We start from the raw sequence: 23,416 nt of genomic DNA on the forward strand, positions 1-23,416 counted from the left end.
TTTATAGACTTAGGGTTGAAAAGGACTGGTTCTGTTTGGTCCCAGAGGATAGAACTAGGACTAATAGGTAGAAATTGCAAAGAGGTAAATTAAGGCTTAATTGTGGAAAGAAAATTCCCCCAAACTAGAGCTGTCTCAAAGTAAATGTTATAGTTCAAGTGCGTCTGACTCTTTTTGACCCCATTTGAGGTTTTCTTGGTAGAGATACTGGAGTGGTTTGCCATTTCCTCCCCCAGCTCATTTGACAGATGAGTAAACTGAGGTAAATAGGGTTAAGTGAGTTTCCCAGGGTCACACAGCTAGGAAGTGTCTGAGGCTGGATTTGAGCTGAGATCTTCCTGACTCCAGGCTGATGCTGCGTTACCTAGCTGCTCCATGTTGGCAGATATCTAGAGTGAATTCTTACTTAGGTACAGTTTAGATTAGATAGCCTCTCAGAGCTCTTCCAACCCTGAAATTCTTTGATTTTGAGATGTATGGATTCATATATGTTTTAGTCAGAAGGAATGATAATAATTAGGGCACCTAGGTGGTGCAGTTAGTAGAACTCTGGGCTTGGAATCAGGAAAGACATCTTTATGACTTCAAATTGGGCCTGAGACACTTGCTGTGTGACCTTGGACAAGTCACTTAACCTTGTTTTCCTCATTTGTAAAGTGAGCTGGAGAAGGAAATGGCAAACCACTCTGGTACTTTGCCAAGAAAATCCCAAATTGGAGTCATGAAGAATATGAAACAACTAAACAACAACAAAATAATAATTATAAATAATGATAGCATTTCTATAGTGCTTTAAGGTTTGTAAAATGCTTTAAAAATGTATCATTTTATTCCCACAACAACTCTGGGTAACTGACTTGCCCAAGGTCACACAGCTAGCTTGTAAGTATCTGAGACTACATTTGAACTCAGGTCTTCTTGACTCCAGGTCCAAACTCTATTTACCACGCCACCTAGCTGCCTATGTATAGTTTGTATAATCCACACTTACTGGAAACAGTGTGGTACAGGAAAAGAGCATTGGTCTGGAAGTCATACCTGGGTTCTAGTACTGGTTCTGCTTCTAATTAGTTGGTGATCCTGAATTAAGACCTTTCTCTCTCTGGGCTTCAATTTCCTCCCCTGTAATATGAGGAGGTTGGTGCTGATGATTTCTTAGGTTTTGGTGGGGTCTGGCTTGATCTTAACTTTCTAAGAATATAATGACTGTGCTTTTAGTTCTAGCTCTATTACTTACTCATCAAGTGACCCTGAGAAGCTCAAGGTCATGTGCCTCTGTATTCTAATAATGCAAATGGGGGTCAGAGGAACTAAAATTTGTCAAGGATTTTGAAAAATGAGGATTATTTGGCAGATGCAAGGTGGTCTAATTCTCTGTCTCCAGTCAAGGAAGAGTCTGAGTGGTGCTGAGTCCTGCTGTGCTACAGAGTCCACTTAGTAACTACCACCTTGGGCTGGGCCTCAAGGAGTCAGACTGGGCCACTGCTGCCCTCAAAGAAAGGATAGCATGATGCTGTAGCCGCTTCTCTCAGATTTTTTCTTCGTGGCCTCTTGGTCTGTGAAAGATGTGGCTCAAGATTTAAACAGTCAGTGATATTTTCATCTCATGGTTCTGATCTTTCAAGGCTGGCTCGCCTTGTCTTTATCTCAGTTTATAAGGTGCGAACCCTTCTGGAGTAATTGCCTTGAGGAGCCAGTTGTCTATTGAGAACAAACCTAATTGCCAGTTTCCCAAGTTTCCTCTCCAAGTGTAGTTTCTATTTCACCTTCATGGCATCAGGTGGGGAAATAGCAATAACAGCCAGAAATCAAAAATAAGGAGCTCATTATTAGTACAAATCAATGGCATATTTTTGTTTGTACACAAATAGGACCATTATGGAACTCTCATTCTAAATGAGATCAAGCTAGGTGAGAGGCAGCTTCAGGAGTAGATAGAAATGGAGCTCTGCTGAGGTGGCCAGGAGCAGTATAATCTAGGCAAGGGAGGGGAAGCTGCAGCCTCGCGGCCACATGTGGCCCTTTAGGTCCTCAAGTGCAGCCCTTTGACTGAACCCGAACTTCACTGAACAGATCTCCTTAATAAAGAATTTGTTCTGTAAAACTTGGACTCAGTCAAAAGGCTGCACCTGAGGACCTAGAAGGTCATATATTGCCTTGAGGTGGAAGATTCCCCACCATTGGTAGAGGACTTGGAGACAGGAGAAATCTGGGTTTGAATCCTGCCTTTGATATTTGCTAGGTGAATTATCGTGGGTAACTCCATGAGCCTCAGTTTTCTCACCTATAAATGGGGAATTATAAGTACTTGTAGCACTTACTTTACATGGTCGTTATGAGGATCAAACATTTGTAAACCATTTTGCTTATCATAAAGTGATCTATAAATGGCACCATGAAGGCCATCAGCAAAGTTTTCCCCTACCCAAATCTTTTCTTAATGACTGTCATTGTGCCCCAGACCTCACTATTAGAGCCTTATTTCTTTGGAATAATCTTTACTTTCCCCCTGGAATCTTCTTTTTAAATGCAAATGTCATTGGAGGTGGTGGTGGTGGTGAGAATCATAAATTCATAAAACCTTCATGTGAATAGGTTTATCAGAAGCTTTAATCTCTGGCAGAAAGTACTTGAGAGGAGGGAGATGGTGGAGTGGAAATGTGGGGAAGGAGAAAATGGGAATCATGACATGGAAACTGTTCTTCTTGTATAATGAAAAGAGATTTAGATGGGAATCAGAAAATCTGGGTTCTCGTCCTAGTTCCTCATGTGACGTTGACAAAGTCATTTTTGCCTCATGGCCCTCAGTTTCTCTGTCTGTAAAATGAGGGGGTTAGAGAAGATGACCTCTTAACTTTCCTTCCAGTTCTCACATTCGATGACTAGTTTTTCTTTGGACTACTCCTGTCCTCATCACTCACCTGGCAGGAGAATGAACTGACCAGCTGTTGCTGTCTCATTCATCACCATTTTCTCCAAGTAGATGGGGTTGTCACTTTAATTAAAATTTACATAAGACATCTCCTTAGAATTTTAGGTTTTAACTTGTCACACAGTAGCCTGTAGAAGTTTGCTTAAAGCAGCTTTTAAGAGCTGATTGTTAAATATTCAATGTGAGTGTTCACACCTTGGAAATTGACAAACAGGACAAATCAGGGTTGGATTTATTGTCATGTTTGTTTAGACTGGGGTAGAAAAGTGGTGGAGAAAAGGTTGATAATGTTGATGAAATTTAAATGTGTTGCCTGTATATTTGTCTTTTCTGAGAGCTGGTTAAACATTTACCAGCACACCACTGGTAGCCTTTTGACTTTAACTGTGATTTAATCTTGCTGTTATTACGTTTTGCAGACATCAGCTAACATGAACAGATCCAGGCTGACTGACTCAGATTCTCTTAGGGTATCTACTACCCCACGATAGAAAATTATACACATTCTCAGAGCCAGAAGAGATGTCAGAGGCCAACTGAATATCTGAATAATAATAATCCCCTTTACAGAATATCAGAAAAGTGGTCAAACAACCTTTACTTGAGTCCTTCCAATGAGAGGGAATCCATCACCTCTCACCTTCTTTTTGGAAGTTTTCCCTACAGTCAAGCTTAAATTTGCCTCTTTTCAACTTTCCCCAATGCTAGTAGTTTGCTTTCAAACTCAACAAGGTGAACCCCTCTTTCACATCAAAACCTTTTAAATATTTGAAGTCAGTAATCACATGCTTTCCCCTATTCCCCTCCTCCCCTAGTCTCTTTTATCCAGGGCAAACAGGCTTAGCTTTTTCAAATGATCTTCACGTGTCATAATTTCTTCCGCATGTCTGGAATTCTCTTCCTCCTCATCTCCACCTCCTTCCTTCAAGTCCCAGCTAAAATATCACCTCCAACAAAAAACTTTTTTAAAAAATTAATTCATTTTTAGTTTTCAACATTCATTTCCATAAGATTTGAGTTTCAAATTTTTTCTCCCTCTTTCTCCTCTCTTCTGATATAGTCTCTATTTATACATTCATATTAAACATATTTTCACATTAGACACAATGTAAAGGAGAATTAGAACTAATGGGAGGAACCACAAGAAAGAAAAAACAAAACAAAACAACCAAAGTAAAAGAGAGGAAAATAATATAACAGGAAACTTTTTAAAAGCCCTCAATGCTAGTTGTTCAGTTGCATCTGACTCTTCATGACCCCAGTGAGGTTTTCTTGGCAAAGATGCTGGAGTGGGTTGTCATTTCCTTCTCCAGTTCATTTTACAGATGAGGAAACTGAAGCAAACAGGTTGAAGTGACTTGCCCAGGATCATATAACTAATACGTGTCTGAGACTGGATTTGAACTCAGGACTTCCTGACTCCAGGCCTGGAGCTCTATCCATTGTACCACCTAGCTGCTCTGTTTAATACTCATACCTTCCTTTGATTATTGCCAGTCTATTTGTATGTAGCTTGTCTGTGCATACTTGCTTTCATGTCTCATCCATCAGATTATGAGCTCCTTGAGAGCAGGGACTGTATTTTGCCATTCTTTACATTGCCAGTGCTTAGCACAGTATATGGAACATAGTAGACACTTAATAAATCTTAGGTGACTGACTGATTGACCAATCTAGCTTCCTTCCTCTGGATATTCTCCACATGATCAATGTCCTTCTTAAGAATTCAGCCTAATATTCCAGATGAGGCCTGACTAGGGCAGAGTACAACAGGACCACCACCATCTGGATGTTAGCTCTTGAAACTGGGAGGGCTTGAGTTCCTAGTCTTCCTAGTCTCACTACGCCTAGATGTCTTCCTAGCTCCCTCTTCCCCTTTGCACATTCTATAACCCACTCTACTGGAGGACACTGGCCTACTTTCTCTTCCTCTCCACACAACACTAGTCTCTGATCTCCATGCCTTTGCACTGAATCTCCAGGCCTGGATTGCCTTCTCTCTGCACCTCTGCTTCTTAGTTTACCCACTTTCTTTGAGACAGCTCAAATCTCATCTTCTTTAGGAGGCCTTTCTAGGTGTCCCCCCTTGCCTTTCCATACACACCCTCCATGTCACAGTTTCCTCTGATACCTTTCCCCTGAAACTTCCTTCCATCCCCTCTGTAGACATCTTTTATATCATCTAGTTATTTGCCTGTTGTCCCTCCAATTAAAATATGAGCTCATTGAAGGTAGGCATAGCATTTTTTTGGCCTTTCTTTATATCCCCAATGTCTAGGACAGTGTCTGACCTAGTACGTGCTTAATAAATGTTTCTTAATGGACTAGCTAACTCCTATCCCCAACCTACTCCCACCTCACTCCTGTATTTTGTTCTGGCAGGCTGGCCACAGTGAGTCATTTTTACATCGATTCTACTAAACTAGCAGAGGAGAGGAATTACATATATCAGGTGTGCCTAAATTTTAGCAAGGCTTTTCATAAATTTTCCTAGACTTTCTAGTGAAGAAGAGGAAAACAATATGGTTTAGACAATCATATAATCAGATGAATGGAAAACTAGTTTGACTATAGATGACTATATTCTAAGTATGACAGATTCATTGCCAACATGGCAGGAGGTCTCCAATGGAATGGCCCAGGGTTTGTTCTTGGCCCTATGCTAATTAACATATTTTTCAGTTATTCAGATAAAGGCATAGATAGCATGCCCATTACACTTGTAGATAGAAAGTCAGGAGGGTTCTTCACTGGTTGGCAGAGTCAGGATCCCAAACGGCCTTTAAAAGCTAGGACATTTGGTCAATTCTAATGAGATGAAATCTAATAGGGACAAACGTACAATAGTCTTGTAGCTGGGAACAAAAAATCAACTTCACAAGCACAAGGTGGGGGAAGGTGTTACTAGACAGAAGTTGTTCTGAGAAAGATCTTGGGATTTTAATGGACCAAAAGCTCACTGTGAGCTGAGAGTGATATTGTAGTCAAAAAAGTGAAATAAATCTCAAGCTGCATAAAGAAAGGGCATATTTTCCAAGCAAAGGACAGTTATAACCCCACCGAAGTATGCTTTTGTCAGGCCTCATCTGGAGTATTAGTGTTGAGTACTGTGGGTTTATGAAGGACATCAATAAACTAATGAGTGTTCAGAGGAAACCACCAGGGTGGGGATGAGCCTAGAGCCCACATCACAATAGGCTAGGGTGGCACAAAGGATGGAAGGTCAGGTTTGGGGTCAGGAAGATCTAAATTCCAATTAGTCCTCAGACACTTACTAACTACGTGATCCTGGGCAAGTCACTTGCCTCAGTCTTCTCATCTGTAAAATGAAGGGAATAATAACACCTACCTCCCAGGGTCATTGTGAGGATCAGTTGAGATAATAGTTGCAAAGTGTTTAGTATAGCTGTCTGGAACATAGAATATAAATGTCAGTTATTGTTTCTTTAATTATGAAGGAACTAGAGGTACTTGGAATGGAGACAGGAGAGCTGTCTTCAAGCATCTGAAGGGTGATCTTGTAGGAAAGAGTCCTGTTCTGTTTGCCTGAGAGCAGAACCAGGAGCCGTGGGGGAAGTTATTAAGGCAAGGTCAGGCTTGGTGCCAGGTGTCAGGAAAAACTCCTTAACAATGAAAGCTGCCCCCGAAAAGCATAGGTGGTCTCAGAAGGGAGTGAGTTCCCTGGAGGTCTCCAAGCAGAGATGGGATGGCCACTTTTTGATTATGTGATGGTATGCATTCCTTCAGGTAAGTACTGAACTGGTTGGTTACTGAAGTCCCTTCAAAAGCTCTCAAATACTCAGATTTTGTGCATCTGAAGTGACTATTTATTTCTTCCACTGAGACCTTGAAGCATGTCCATTTCCCTTCTCTCCCTGTTCTGTTCTGCTCCCAGGAGGCACTGTTGAGAAGGCTCGCACACCATCTCAGGTACCCTAACACCTGAAATTCTCTGTGTCCCCCGCTTTGCCAGGGCTCCAGATTCCCTCAATCCTTAGCCCTTCAATCAGTCCTATGGAGGGAGAGGTTTGTAAATTATGCACTTCTGCCTAATGACAGGGGTGTAATTGGTTAAGGGGCACAGATGAAGAGGCTGGATGTGTATGGAGAACCCTAATTAGAGACTGGCTTGATGTGGTCTCTGATGGTGAGCCTTTCTGCAAAATGTGACCTTTTGTCCTAAAGCAACAGGAAAGCTTAATTTCAGGAGCATTTGTTTCCCCCAAAAGTAGGGCCTTCTCTCCTCTGGAGAGAGCCAGGGCAGAGTTCAGTCACAGGGAGATTTGTGAATGCCTTGGTTGAGGTTGAGGGTGGCACTGAGAAGTTTTAGCAGTAAGTGGAACTCTGGGGCATGGATACTCTCTTGCTTTAATAGAGTTTCCACAGAGCTTTATGAGAATAGCTGACATTTAAAATAGCCCTTACTTCACACATGAGATCACAACCACTCTGTGCAATAGGTACTGCTGTTATCCCTGTTTTACAGATGAGGAAACTAAGTAACTTGTCTTTGGTCACGATGTTAAAAGTGAGATTTGAACCCAGGCCTTTGTGACTCTGTTCCACACACTGTGGGAAGACTGGGGAAAGTGAAGATAGGATTTCTGTCCTTTGGCCTCACCTGATCAAGTGAGGAAGATCAGATCCTTGCCCTCTGGGAACTGCTAATATGATAGAAAAAAGAGAGGAGCCAGATTTTAATCTTACATCTTTAGCCCCTGACAGTATATTTAGAGTTTACCAGAAGTGAACCCTAAATACTGAGGGGAAGTTGGAAAGAGGAGAAGTAGGAAAGGAAAGAAGGATAACTCCCATATCTAGCAGGCTTTAAAATTTACAAAGTACTTTTCTTATGAAGTATTTTTATTCCCATTGTACAGATTGAGAGGCAGGCTCATTGAGGCAAAGAGGAAAGTCAAGGTAGCACATGCAGGAAAGGGCAATGCTGGAATTGAACCAGGTCTCTGGATAACAGATGTAATATTCTTCCTTCTAAGTGAAAGGGGTCATTCCCTAATTACTTCTTAGAGGAGCTTATCCACTAAATGGCCTAACCTCTCTCTAAGTGAGTACCTGAATAGGCCAAAGTCTCCCATTGCATCCTGGGCCATCTCCAGTCATCCTGATGAATATCTGGTCACTTGATCCAGATGGCCCAGGAGGAGAAAGTGAGGCTGGTGACCTTGCACAGTCCTCCTCCCTCTAAACAAAGTCAACTGCAAGTCATGTCATCAATTCTCTGATGTCATGGTCTTCTTCAAAAACTAAGAGTCATAGGATGAACCAGCTAAAGAGAAAGAGAAAGGTTAAGGTGATAAGACCAATATCTACTAGGGTTCTTCTGCTTCCCCCTTCCTTTTAGGGAAAAATTAGACTAATTCATGTTATGAGGAAGGGTTAAGGGGAGATAGCCTTGGTAGATATTGGTCCTATCATAGCTAGCTACAGAGCTATGCTGGGACTTGCTTTTTGTCCTCTTCTACCTCCCAGTCGCTTTTCTTATTCAGTTCAGAAAGTGTTAACACAAAAGGAAGAATTTTGTGTTTATGTCTGTGGCTGACAAGACGGTAAATTCAGTGGGAGATTTGGAGTTCACTGAACTTCAGAATTTGGGTGGCCTGAAAAATAATTGATTGGTAGAGCCAAAGAGTCTTTCCTGGTTGGGCCCCATGCCCTGGGAGTTAGCAGGTCAGCCAGCAGCAGTAGTTAACGGTCTGGGGTCATTTCCCAGTTAATCCATATCCATAGAAACTCTCTGGTTTTTACTCTATACTTAGCCCCCAGTGTGTGAGAGTCCTGGGTAGAGATGGTGGGCAAAACCTCAGGTCTTTACATCAGCTGTCTACCCTAGGCCTTTGTGGGCTTAGAGACATGGTCTAAGGGCTGGAAGGGATCTTAGAGGTCATCTAATATAGACCCTCCCCACCTACCTTGTTTTACAGAGAAGAACACTGAGGCCCAGGGTGGGGAGGGGGGGAAAGGACTTTCCTAGCATCACAGACTATTAGACAAGGAAGGGATTTTAGTGACTGCTTAGTTCTACCTCTTCATTTTTCAGATGCAGAAACTAAGGATCAGAGAGAAGAAATGCCTTGACCAGTCACACAGTGACTTGGAGGTAAAGCTGAGGGTAGAACCTGTTTCTTGACATAGTATGATGCTTCTGTATTTTCCTGCCTTCTGCTATCTCCTGGGGAATGCTAGCTAACCAAAATACCAAGATTATAAAACACACGTGCACACACACCTCAAAGTGAAGGTGAAATCTCAACATTTTGATCAGATGGCATGACATTTGTTTAAGGGAAGGAATTAGTGAGCAGTAGACTCCTGTTATTATCCAACTTGATAACTTTTGGGGTTCCCAGGAGGATGGACTAATATGAGGAGAAGGGAACCATGGAGTAATTTAGATTTGGGCATCTGTTCTACCTGGCTCCTTAGGCCTGTTCCCTACTGGACCAATGTGACCCTGCCTTTATTTAGCACCAGTGAGCACCCTCACTGAACTTCTTTCTGTTGATTTCAATGTAGTTTGACTTTTGGGGAAATAGGATGCAATCAGTGCTCACATTTACCCTAGTAAATCTCAATGAGATGGTGCCATGAATAGAGATGTGGATCTGGAGTCAAATTTGACCTCAGGTACTTACCAGCTATGTGACCTTGGGTGAGTCACTTAACCAATCTTAGCTTCAGTTTCCTTATTTTTTTTTTAATGAGGATTATAACACCTACTTCCTTGTTATTGCTGAGATCAAATGAGATAAGATATCTAAAGGGCTTTGTAAAGTACCCTATGAATGTTAGGGATTAAACTCTGGAAGAGAAGCAGTTACACATTTTGAGCCTCAAGGATCATTCCTGTAATGCTAAATCTAGTAGAGGCCTGAATCTTGGAAGGAAAGGGACCAGGAATTCTGCTTGCATGCACTACCAGCCTGTGATGCTGAATTATTTATGTTTATTTCAGTTATCCTTTTGTTCAGCAGAAATATGACATGGCAATCTCATGTAATAAAATCACCCATATTTTCTGATATGTGCGGTGGGATGCCCCTTACTGTGTAATGTTAATTGAGTTACATTCTAGCAAGAGGGGGGTGGATGCCCTTGGAGTGATTAATCTGTGAGTAGTACATATATTATAATGTTGTGGGGCCCCACTCTACAGAGGGGTCAATGTCTGCCTAAAAAGAACTGCCTTCTTCATTTCCCCTCCTCCCAGGGGAATTTTTTTAGTAGTGAAGGGGAGGGATAGTGTAGGCTCCCTTTTCTTTTCTCCTTTCCCTCCCTTCTCCTCTACTAATCTCTCTATCCCACCCTCTCTCTTCTCTTCCTTGTCATCTGATTATAGTAAATTCTCATTTGTCCAGAATTCCTAACATCTGAAATCAGACTATTGACCATCTCGGTCCTCTACAGTGATAACTGATCTTTGTGATAATCACACTGCAAGAATTTATAGGTTCATAAATTTAGAGGTGGAAGGAAGTGTAAAGGCCATCTAGATCTGGTACAACTCTTCATTTAACAGACAAAGGAATTGAGGTCTGCTGTAGTCAAGGGCAGAAAGGTGGCACCTTGGTGTGCAGAGTGACTGTCCTGCAGTCAAGGGGACACTTACCACCTGTGTGACTCCAGGAAAGTCATTAACCTTATTTGCCTCAGTTTCCTCATCTGTAAAATGAGTTGCAGAAGGAAATGGCAAGCCAGTCTAGTATCTTTGCCAAGTAAACCCCAAATGGGGTCATGAAGAGCTGAACACAACTGAAATGACTGAACAACAACAACAACAATTCTTATTATATGTTACTTCTTTGAAAATTCCTATATGATTTGTATGGTAACTTTCCAGCAAAGAACTGGAAATTTCTGAAAAGACTGAATAACAAAGTCAAATGTCTTGTTCAAGGTCAAGCGTATACTAAGTGACAGAGGCCACATTAGAACTCAGGTCCTCTGATTATAAATCCAGTGTACTTGACACTGGGAGACAGCTAGGTGGTACAGTGGATAGAGCACCAGTGCAGGAGTCAGGAGGACCTGAGTTCAATTCTCACCTCAGACACTTGACACTCACTAACTGTGTGACCTTGGGCAAGTCACAACACCAATTGCCTCATCCTGGGCCATCTCCAGTCATCCTGATGAATATCTGGCCATTGGATTCAGATGGCTCTGGAGGAGAAGTGAGGCTGGTGACCTGCACAGCCCTCCCTCACTCAAAACAAAGCCAAGTGTAAGTCATGTCATTATTTCTCTGATGGCATGGTCTTCTTCAGCAATGAAGGACGAACACACACACTTGACAATGTACTTCATAGAGTGTCAAAACTGAAAAGGACTTTGGGAATTATTTAGTTAACCCTCTCGTTTTATAGAGGAGGAAACAGGTCCTGAGAGGGGAAGTTTGGGACCTAGGTAATCTGACTCCAAAAACAAAGCTTGCTCTGTCATACAACACCATGCCGACTCTTTGCTGTGCTATCTGAGTCATCAAAGATTAGATTCTGCTCAGCCTAATTTTTAATGTGTAGTGTGTTTTATTGTATGGGCAACTAGGTGGTACAGTGGTTAGAGTTCCAGGCCTGGACTCAGGAAGACCCGAGTTCAAATGTGGTCTCAGACATTTACTAGCTGTGTGACCTTGGGTAACGCTGTTTGCCTTACTTTTCTCATCTGTGAAATGAGCTGGAGAAGGAAATGGCAAACCACTCCAGTATTGTTGCCAAGAAAACACCAAATGGGGTCAGGAAGATTTGGACGCAACTGAAACAACAACAACAACAAAAATATCTTATCATATGTTAATTCTTTGAAAATTCATATATGATTTGTATGATAGTATAATGGGCAAAGGAACTTGCATTAAGAAAAAAAATCAGTGAGGAACTGTATGCAAAAAGTGACTTAATTAGTACCCCTGTCAACTTAGAAAGACAAATATGAAAAAAATTTGGCTTTCTACTTTTGTTTACCTTTTTTTTGGCTTGCTTATTTTCAGTTAAAAATATTAAAAACAGAGCATGAGACTTCTCATTAAATAACACATATTTGAAATAATCTTCATTTCACTATTGTGATCATTCATCAATGGGAAGAGAAAGAAGAAAGGGGAAAGGAGAAAAAGGAGGAAGAAGAATGAAAACATACAAAGGGGGAGACACACAGGAGAGAAGAAAGACAAGTAGGAAATGGAGGTAGAAAGACAGAAGGATTGAGAGAGGCTAGGTAGATTTAAAAATGTATAATAATATTTTAATACCGCTTTAAAGCTTGCAAAATGCTTTCTTCACAACACCTTTGTGAGTTAGGTAGTACAAATGTTATAAACCCCATTTCACAGGTGAGGAAACTGAGGCTCAGACAGGCTAAGCAATTTGCCAGAGCTTGTATAGCTAATAATGCTAGTGGAAAGTCATATCAGACTTTGTTCTAAGTCTGTTTTCTAATGCCCTTTGAAACACAGACTAGCTGATTAACCCTTGCTCACAAATCTCCAATTGCTCTATTTCTTAAACATTTAAAGGCTTTACAATAACTGAACAACAGGAAAAGTTGGTCGAAGTGGAAATTCTTTTCCAGGCTTTCTGCAGCAATGACCATAATCAAATACATAGGCTTTGGATAATATAAAGCTGAGTGCTGTTTCTAAATCCATTTCTACAGATTTCTATCCTGATAAACAAGTCATACCAAGTCAGGTCAGTGTTTTCTCCCTGATGGTGCTACCAAGAAATGATTTGTAAGTAGGCATGGTAACTAACTATTTTGACAAGGTAGGGATGTCCTCCCAAGGGGAGGACAGGACATGCTATAGTGACAGGAACACTGAATTTCAGTTAGAAGACCTGGTTTCAGACCTAGGCTTTCTATTTGCCTAACTTTAGGCAAGGTAGCTAATCTCTGTGGAATTTTCCTCATCTGTTAAATAAGGAGATTAGATTAGATGATCTTTAATATCTCTTAAATCACATAGTCTTATGAATTTTTGAAACTCTAAGATGGATCTATTTTGTGACCAATCTCTCCCGACTCTGGTCTGGTCGTAACCTAGAAACATTCTATTCAGGTCTGTGTTTTGTGAGCCCCAGGGTGGAGCACATCGTCAGCACTGAGTCTGTGTCCATGGATTGGGAACCATAAACTCTATTCCTTTAGACAGGGACATTATTGAAGAAATGACCACAAATTCCCAGAAATGCTTGAAATTTGTTTTTTTTAATGCCAGAATGTTTCTCTGCTCTAGTTCATCCACCCCAACTCCCCTTACTTTTCATTGAAATTACTCTGGAGAATAAAGACCTGCCATTTTCACTAGGAAAAGAGAGGGAAGGATGGGAGGAAATGAGCATTTATAGAGAGGCACTTTTGTGTGCCAGGCCATTGTGCTAAGCTCCTTACAAATGTTATCTCATTTGATCCCCTCAAAAACCCTGGGAGGTAGGTGATTTTATTATCCCCATTTTACAGATGAGGAAACTGAGGCAAACAGAGGGAAAGTGACTTGCCCAGGGCTGCATAACTAGTAAATGTCTGAAGCTGGATTTGAATTTAGATCTTCCAGACTCCAGGTCTAGTCATCTATCCACTGTACCACTTAGCTACCTCTCTTAGCCATGAGATTATCCTCCTGGAAGAGTTACTTCTGAGGTCATCTTGTCTAAGGCAGTTCAATACAAAGGAAAAAGCACCAGATCTGCAGTTAGAAGACCTGTATCTTAATGTTGGCTCTTGCCTTTGCAAGACATATGACTTTGAGCAAGTCTTTTCTTTTCTATGGGCCTTAATTTCCTTCTCTTCAAAATGAAAGGACTGGATTAGATGATCTCTGGCTTCTAGTCCCTTCTAGTTCTAAATCTCATGCTTTTCTTGAAGCCTGAGAAATTATAGACCGAGGAGAATTTATGCTATTTTAAAAGCATCCTCCTCCCCCAACCCTCGCCAACTTCCATGACCACCTTGAGGTGACAAAGCTCCAATCTGAAAAAAAAAGAAACCAGACACATTCCAGCTGGGTATGAAGCCTGTGCTTGCTTAGCAAGAGCTGTGCACCACCCACAAAGGTGACCAACTCAGAGAGCCTCTTAGCAGCTGTCAGTAGGAGACTATTTTCAATGAGCACATGGGTTCTATTTGCTTTCTAGAACAGTATTCATTTGTATGACACCTCCCAAAATAGTTAGATTTGGCCATCCAGTAATACATGACTCCTCCTGTCACTCAAAACCTATCTTTGGCAGATAGCAAAGATCAGTTCTGAGCCTATCTGTGCTTCATTTATATTCTCTAATAAGCTAATATTGGGCTTCAGTCAATGTTTTCCATCAGACTCATATGTTTGCAACTTTCGCAGCGTCTCCAGATCCCCGTAGATAAATCTTCTTTTGAACTGTCAGCACAAAGAGACTGAAACAGCTTAGCCAACAACTCAGAGACACTGCAATTGAAACAACAAACTGATCACCGTTCTTTTCTCTTATGACAGCATCAAGGAGCATATTGTTTCCCCTACCCCCACTTGCAGTGGGCAGGGCAGCCTGGCCTGGTCAGTGTTCTATGCCATGATGACAATTTGAATGACAAGGGACTAAAAATAGAAGTATAAAGCCCAAGGACAGTTACAATAGAGTTCAGACTTAGAGTCAGAAAGACTCATCTTGCTGAGTTCAAATCTGGTCTCAGACACTTCCTAGCTGGACAAATCAGCTAGCCTCCTTGAGTTTCAGCATACTCAAATGTGAAATGAGGGGGATTAGACTAGATGGCTTCTGAGTTAACTCAAATCTTTAGATTTATGATCTTGTGACCAATGATCATGGTTGTTACCAAGTAGCAAACAGAAGAGCCTAGATGCAGAAACAGGCATGTCCAATACCTAGAAGTATGGGTCAGTAATACAGCAACCGAGTCCAAAGGGCAAAAGGGCTAAGTGTGCTTTAAGATCAGTTAAAGGAACTGGGTATCTCAACAGGGCTGGAGTACAACATATAAACTTCCTATTTCCCAGTTTGACTCTGACTCCAAAGACAATACCTCTACCCATTGGAGCAGCAGAAAGAGCTTCAGCTCTGGACAGCTCCCCACAACCCAGAGCTCTGGCTGGATTCTATGGAGAAGTGCTTCCTTCCTACGATGGTGATGGGTGTAAAACAGGATATTTCTTACGTAGATCTGTTCTATTTGGGGCAATGTCTCTAACCAATGCTTGACCTTCACTGCCATAGGTAAGGACGGGTCTGATGCTGGAATGTGCTCCCAGTCTTGCAGAACTGTGCCTCTGAAGGCGAACATCTCTGTCCTTGCTGACAAATGGGAAGACTCACTGTGGCAAGAAAATGAGTGGCATTTTAGGTCCCGGTAGAGACCCGTGGTTTCATTTGGAGCCCGGCTGCCATGGGAACAGGGGCTTGCATGAATGATCAGTGCAATTGGAGGGAAATTTGTTTATTTCTAACCTCCCCCCTCAGGGGTGCTCAGGGTTAATTTTAGCTACTGCTGAGAACCCAGAGGCACCACACATTTTTCCTCCTTAGGAATGTCCAAGGCTCCATTCCCTAGCAGCCCCAGCTCCTCCTCTGAGAAATTGAGACATGTACATGTGACAATCCGTTTCCATGAAGACAGATCACTCCCTTTGCAAGGTCAAAGCTTCACCAGTCCATGCTTCTTGGCATAACTATCAGTCAGAAGTGACAGCAGACAATCACCTCCAAGTCCCTGCCATTCAGACTTGTCAAAACCTTTCAAAGGAATATTATACCCCATAGAACCTCCCCTACTGGACTCTTCATTTGTTTACTGCCACCTCCTCTTCCTCCTCCCATCTCCCTTCTATGGAGGATTGGATTGGCACATATCAGAAAGTATGACAGGAGTCAGAAGGCAAGATAAAGCAGGTTTGGAGATACAGCATTTGGTAGATGTATGAATGGGGGTGGGCGCAGAATTTAAAAGTCACTTTGAAAGCTCTCACCCATGTTCGGATTTAGAAAAAGTGGACCAGTCAAAGCCCAAGTGTGCTGTAGTGTGTGGACATAATCACAGATTTATTCTCATTTTGGAAGTCTAATAGTTTACAGAGATTATTTACTACAGATTCAGCTTGATACTAGGGTTCCAGTTCCACAAATTACAACATGCCCCACAAAGTAACATGGGGAAAGAACTCTGAGAATCACAGGTGGTTAGGATGGCAGAATTAGAAGGGACCTTTAGAAGAGGAAATTAAGGCTCAGAGAGAGGAAGTGACTTCTTCCTGATCAATTCATTTCCCTGATTAAGCACTTGTTGTTTTCAGAGAACTAGGTAGGTTGGGGCAGAAGCTAGGACTAGGAATGTTAGGTCATCAACTCCAACCTCCTTTTAGAGATGAGTAAACAAGCCTAAGGATGTTAAGTTACTTGTTCACGGTCACATAGCTGGTAATTTTCTGAAGTGGAATTTGAATCCAGGTCTTCCTGACTCCAAATCTAGTCCCCTACTCACTACACCTGTGCTCCTTCTATTATATCATACTGCTTCATTCATGTGGTTCAGAACTCTCTGCTCCTGAACAAAACCAAGGAAGACCCATGAAGTGGAATCCACTCCTTACCCCAACATCCCTCTAGGATCCAACCCCTTCCCCACTGGAGAATTGGGCTAGTTGTTTGTAATCTTCCCTGAGGTACAGTGAAGTCTCTCTCAAAATGGATAGGGTGGATTCCATATGCCTCACAAAGTAACATGAGGAAGGAACTCTGAGAATCTCAGATTCTAAGGATATCAGAACTAGAAGGGATCTTTGAGATCACACAGTAGAGTAGCTTTGACTATTCTCTGTTAGGGAAGCTAGTAGTCCAGCAGATCAAACAATGGTCAGCTCTACCACACCCTGTTCATTCATGTTGGAAAGAGTATTTAACACTGGACTAGAAGTCAGTAGATTTAGATTCTGGCTTTGCTTCTAATATGCCACATATGAACTTGGGGAAATTATTTAATTGAGCCTCAATTTCATCCTCTGAAAAGCAAGGATAGTAATATTTAGAAAAGATTCAAGAGTTATAAATATTTTCTTTCCATGTAGTAATGTAAACAGTTCAGCTTTAGAGAGTCTTTTATGATTTTTCTTTCCCATTTACCTTTTCATGCTTCTCTTGATTCTTGTACTGTAAAGTCAAATTTTCTGTACACATCTGGTCTTTTCCTCAATATGAATGATCGAAAGTCTTCTATACTTAGATTTGCTGGGTAGGTGATTCTTGGTTTCAATCCCAGTTCCTTTAATCTCTGGAATTATCCCATTCCAAGCCCCTCGATCCCTTCATGTTGAAGCTGCCAGATCCTGTATCATCCTGATTGTATTTCTACAGTACTCAATTGTTTCTTTCTAGCTGCTTGCAGTATTTTCTCCTTGATCTGGGAACTTTGAAATTTGGCCACAGTATTCCTAGGAGTTTCTCTGTTCGGGTCTCTTTCAGGAGGTGACTGGTGGATTTTTTCAATATTTATTTTGCCCTCTAGTTCTAGAATAGCAGGGCAGTTTTCCTTGATAATTTCATGGAAGATAATGTCTAGGCTCTTTTTTTGATCATGACTTTCAGGTTGTCCCAAAATTTTTAAATTGTTTCTCCTGAATCTATTTTCCAGGTCAATTGTTTTTCCAATGAGATATTTCACATTATCTTCTATTTTTTCAAACTTTTGGTTTTGTTTACTAACTGCTTGGTTTATCTCATAGTCCTTCATTTCCCTGAACTCAATTCTCTCTTTCAATGAATTATTTTGTTCAGTGAGCTTTTGAACCTTCTCCTCCATTTGACTAATTTTACTTTTTAAAGCCTCCTTCTTCTCATTGGCTTTTTGGACCTCTTTTTCCAATTGAGTTAGCTTCTTTTTAAAGCTGTTATTTTCCTCAGCATTTTTTTGGTTCTCCTTTAGTAAGCTGCTAACTTGTTTTTTAAGCTCTTCTATTGCCTGAGCCCAGTTTAAGTTCACTTTGGAGGCCCTGGAGGCAGAGGCCTAGACTTCCTCTGACAGTATGTCTTGTTCTTCCTCATCTGAAAAGATGGGGGGAGACACCTGCTCCCTGAGAAAGTAACCTTCTATAGTCTTATTTTTTTCCCCTTTTTTGGGCATTTTCCTAGCCAGTTACTTGACTTCTGAGTTTCTTCTCCACAACCACCTTGCCTTCAGTTCTGTCAAGCCAGCACTGGGGGCTGGGATTCAGATGAGCTGCTCCAAACCCTCAGGGGCTTTATCCAGGGGCAGGGCTGCTATTCAGTGTGAGATTAAGATCAGCTGCACAGGACAGGAGGGGGCAGGGCTGCCACACAGGGCTCAGTTCCCTCAGGGGGTTTATGATGAGACCTTCAACAATGGATGCATGCTACTGCCTGCTTTGGGAACCCCATCCCCTCCTGCCTCCACTGCTGCCACCCGAGGAGGCCCAAGTTATGGGGACACCCTGCTCCCTTCTCAGCCAGCTGAAAAGACCCTCTCACTGACCTTTGGTGCCTGTGGGTGGAGGGACCTGCACTGCTACTGGAGATTCTGTCCCTGAAGCCTGCTCGGTTCTGCTCCTCTCGGTGCTGCATGGCCAAGGCTGGGCTGGGCTCTGCTCCATGTCCAGTGCGACAGACCTTTCCTGTCAGTCTTTCAGGTCACTGTGGGTTACAAATCTCCTCCATTTGGTTGTTCTGTGGCTTCTGCTGCTCTAGAATTTGTTGAGAGTTCTTCTTTACAGGTATCTTATGGGCTGTCAAGGATAGTAATACTTGCATCATTTATCTCACAAGGCTGTTGTGAGGAAAGTACATTTCAAAACATGAAATGCTATAGGAATGTTAATTATTGTCATTATTCTCAGCACGCCCCAGAACACAGTCCCTTCTCAATCTGTACCATCCTGGTTTACTCATTCATTCATTTCGCCATTCATGAATTCCGATCTATGTGGGAGGGAAAAGAGGAAAGCATGGTAGATATGGCATTTTACCATTGGCTGACATCATCTGGAAGGGTCGAGTATTAATAGACAAAGCATGGCTAGACTCAGTCAGAAGACCTCCGTTCTAGTACTGCCCCCAATTCTGAGCCTGTTTTCTCATCTATAAAATGGAGATAATAACGTACTGCATACCTCCTAGGGCAGTTGTGAGGGAAGTGTTTTGCAAATCTTAAAGCACCATTGACATGTGAGATTTTCCTCAGTGACTTGAAATGAGGTGGTGGGCTGTTGTAGGATGGAAAGAAAGGATTATTATAATAGTTAACATTTAAATAGAGCTTTACAATTAGAGATCCAGTTTTATTATGTCTCAGAAATACTGAGCCACAGTCCCAATTCTTTGAGGGCTTATATTTCTATGCCTTAGGTCTTTTCCTTCCTTTCTCCTTTCCGCCTTCCCTTTCTTCTTTCAGGGAAGTAGGAAAAAGGATAAGCAGACTATTTTTCCTGTTTGGTAACACTGATTAAGGTCTACTTACTGGCCCTCATAATATAGTTGCACTCAGCTTTAAGCAAGTATACTGCTTTTATCTAATGGCTGGTTCTGAAAAAGTTTATTAAGTTAAACTTTTGTGAATTTGATTCTATTTTAAATGTGCCAGGGGAAGCTCATTACTTAAAGGAATCATGTGGTGAATTCTTTACAGAGCAAAGACCTATCCTCTAATTTAGCTTTTCTGTAAATCTAGATATGGAGCTGGTTTTCATAAAGGGAGGTACATATGTATCTGGAAATTCAATTTATAAAACAGGTAAATGTATATTACAACAGGTTTCTCATCAAATATATATGTATGTGTATACACATATGTTTGCTTTTTAAAAAAATGGAAATCCACTTTCTCTCCCTCCCTCCACACCCATTGAGAAAGAAATAAAAACAAAACCTCTGTTATAAACATGTATAATCAAGCTAAAAACTTCCACATTGGTCATACCATATGTGTGTGTATATACACATGAATATATGTATCTGTCTATGCATAGATACATATATGTGTCAGTCAATACTGAGTTTATTACCTCTCTATCTTGAGGTAGTTAGTATGTTTCATTATGAGACCTGTGGAATTGAGTTTGATCAATGTGTTAATCACAGCCGAGCCTAGCCAAACTTAGACTAGCCTACCTAGCCAAGCCCAGCCTAGCCTAGCCCAGTCCAGTCCAGCCCAGCCTAGCCTACCTAGCCAAGATGAGCCCAGCCTAGCCTAGCCCAGTCCAGCCCAGCCCAGTCTAGCCTACCTAGCCAAGCCTAGCCCAGCCTAGCCTAGCCCAATCCAGCCCAGCCCAGCCTAGCCTACCTAGCCAAGATGAGCCTAGCCGAACCAAGCCAAGCCCAGCCTAGATGAGCCTAGCCAAGTCTAGCCTAGCTGAGCCAAGCCTAGCTTTTCAAAGTTGTTTGTTGTGACATTATTGCTTTCATTGGATAAATTGTTCCCCTATTTCTGCTCAGTTTATTCTGCGTAAATCTATACAAGTCTTCCCAGGTATCTCTGGAACCATCCCCTTCCTCATTTCTTATAGTATAATAGTATTCAATCATGTTCATATGCTATATTTTGTTCAACCATTATTGTTGGGATTGGAAGCTCAATTCCGTGTGGACAGTCTCGGGCGGGTAAAGGTGGGAGCTTCTAAATCTTAGAGCTCTCACGAGACCCCCCCAGGAAACGGCAGGGAATCGAGGTGAACCGAGCTATCTCAAGTAATTCCGCCTCTTCCCGTGAGAAACGTGATGGGAGAGAGATCTCCCCGCCCTCGAGATTGTCCCGGATCTGGGCACACCTAGTTACCTAACAGCACGGTATTCAGATGCAAACTATGCGGCTGAAGGTTAAGTAGGATTGAGGAAGCCTGAAAGCTCTCTTAGCATGTGAGGAGCCAAGAGGACAGTAGGCTCCGCTTTTCTTCTTTCCTCTCTCCCCTCCCCCTCTCTCCCTGCTTGTACTTCTACTTCCAATCCCTTAAGATCTTAGCCTCCTTAGGAAATCTCCCCCTCTTCCTCCTAAGGAAGACCCCTCTGCACTTGTAACCGAGACCCTGAAATAAAGCTCAACCCTTGTTCGACTCTGGAACGTCCTTTCTCTCATATGAGCATCCGGTTTTGGCCAACCGAAGACCTCGGAGGTGAGGTAAGAAGACTTGGGTAGCCCACACAGGCCTCTAGGCCTGGCACATTATTGAATTGGTTGGTATCCCTTTGGTTTCAATTCTTTGCTATAATGAAAAAGAACTACTATAAATATTTCTGCTTATATGAGTCATTTCCCTTTTTCTTTATTTTCTGTGGTATATTGATTGACCTACTAGCATCATCCCCAGCACAGTTTAGTAGCTTTTTGGGCATAGTGACAATTGACTTTCCAGAATGGTCAGACAAGTTTACAGCTTCAACAACAATGTATTAATGTACCTGTTTTCTTACAGCCTTTCCAGCATTTACCATTTTCGTTTTGGTCAATTTTGCCATTCTAAGGGCTGTAACGTGGAACCTTAGAGTTATTTTAATTTGCTTTTTCTAATTGTTAATAATTCAGAGTATTTTTTCATATGGCTATTGATAACTTGGATTTCTTCCACTGAAAACTGTCTGTTCATACCCTTTGACCATAGATTGTTTTAAGTAATTAACTCTTCCAGTATATTTTAAGTACAAGTTTATTTATACAACCTTTCAGTAATACCTCTATTTTCCAAGGGGAACTATACCTCTTTTTTTTCTCTATCTCTCCCAAGGATGAGAAGCGGGGTCAGCAAGGGAAGATGAATCATAGATCTGGGGCTTGAGTAAACCTCAGAGTTCATCTAATTCAATCTCTTACTTTTACAGAGGAGAAACCTAAGGCCCAGAAAGGATAAGGAAATTGTCTGAGGTCACAAAGATGGTAAGTGACTGGGTTCAGATTTAAGTCTAAGTCACTGAACCCATTTCAAACTCCACCTCTTCTCAGTAGAGCTGCTGCTGGGAGGCTATGCCTTCCCTCCTTTTAAGGCAAGCCAGTCAATCAACAAACATTTGTTAAGTGCTTTCTGTGTGCCTGGCACTGTGCTGAGTTCATAGAAAAGAAAGGGGAATAAAAAGACCCTGCAGCCAAGGAGCTCACATTCTAATGAGGGTGACGATGTGTTAATATGTAGACATATACAAATTATATGGAATAGTTGGAAGGTGTTCTGAGAAGGGAAGACATTTACTTTGTGGGTGTGGGCAGGGAAAGGGCTCTTGCAGAAGGTGAATTATGAGTTGAGTCTTGAGAAAAACCTGAGAAACAGCCTAGAGGGAGTCAATGCAAAGGCACAGGATAGCAGATGAAGTGTTGTGTTTGAGAAACAGCACTCTGGGCAGTATAGCTGGATCATAGAGTGTGTAAGAAGGCTGGACAGATAGGAAGAGAGGAGCCTATTGAAAAAGTTTAAATATCAAACAGGAGTTTACATTTAATCCTGGATGTGAGAGGGTTTAATTAGAGTTTGTCCCAGTGATTGTGTTAGAAAAGAAAACTTCCTGTTGAATTGGTATTTACGTAAGTTACATCAATCCTCAACTTATACCTCCCTCCCTCCTTCCCTCTGTCTTATTGTCTTTCTTCCTTCTTGTCTCAAACATTTACTAACCACCATGTACTTGAGATAGCTAGGTGGTGCCTGGAGACATCCAAATCTAGCCTCAGACACTTAGTAGCTATGGGACCCTGGGCAAGTCACTAAAAAACCCCCCAAAACTTCTGTTTGCCTCAGTTTCCTCATTTGTAAAATGAGGCTTATAATAGTACTTACCTCCCAGGGTTGTTGTCAAGATCAAATGAGAGTAATTATAAAGCACTTCTCACAGTCCCCAGCACATAGAAAGAGCCATGTAAAAGTTAGCTATTATTATTACTACCTCCCAGGGTTGTTATGAAGATGAAATAATATCTGTAAAGTGCCTTGCAAACTTTAAAGCACCATACACATGTTAGCTATGTTTCTGCTGTTGCAGCTATAGTGAACCCTGCTGTCATGAAGCTTAGTCTAGTAGAGGAGACGACATAGACAAGATCCAGGAGAACGGAAAAATTAAGGTTGCATAAGCAAATGTTGCAGCTAAGGGGAAATATCCCTCTCCATCTGTCACCATTTCAAAGTGGAATTATGTGTGTCAACTCTGTGTGTGTGTGCCTAGGACTGTAGAGAGGTGGGCAGTGGGCTGGATCTGTGACCTTAGGGTGGTTGGAAGCTAACACAGATGCTATAAGTTGGACAACGTGGAAGAAGTAGTGGTGAGTACGCTCTTGGGTGAACATTTCAGCAAGCCAGCAGAGTGCCTGTCCTGGTGTTTAGTGCCTTCATACTCTAAATAACATTATGCTGCTTAGAACTGTGGTGGGTTCAGTTCACATGCGGTCCAAGATCCAATTGTTAAATTTTCAGTGTGAACAGTTACACCTCAGAAATTGGCAAATACCATAAATCAAGATTTGATCTATTGTTTTACTGATTGCTTAGAC

This window comes from Notamacropus eugenii, chromosome 1, assembly GCF_028372415.1.
Source record: "Notamacropus eugenii isolate mMacEug1 chromosome 1, mMacEug1.pri_v2, whole genome shotgun sequence".
Classification (NCBI taxonomy): domain Eukaryota; kingdom Metazoa; phylum Chordata; class Mammalia; order Diprotodontia; family Macropodidae; genus Notamacropus; species Notamacropus eugenii.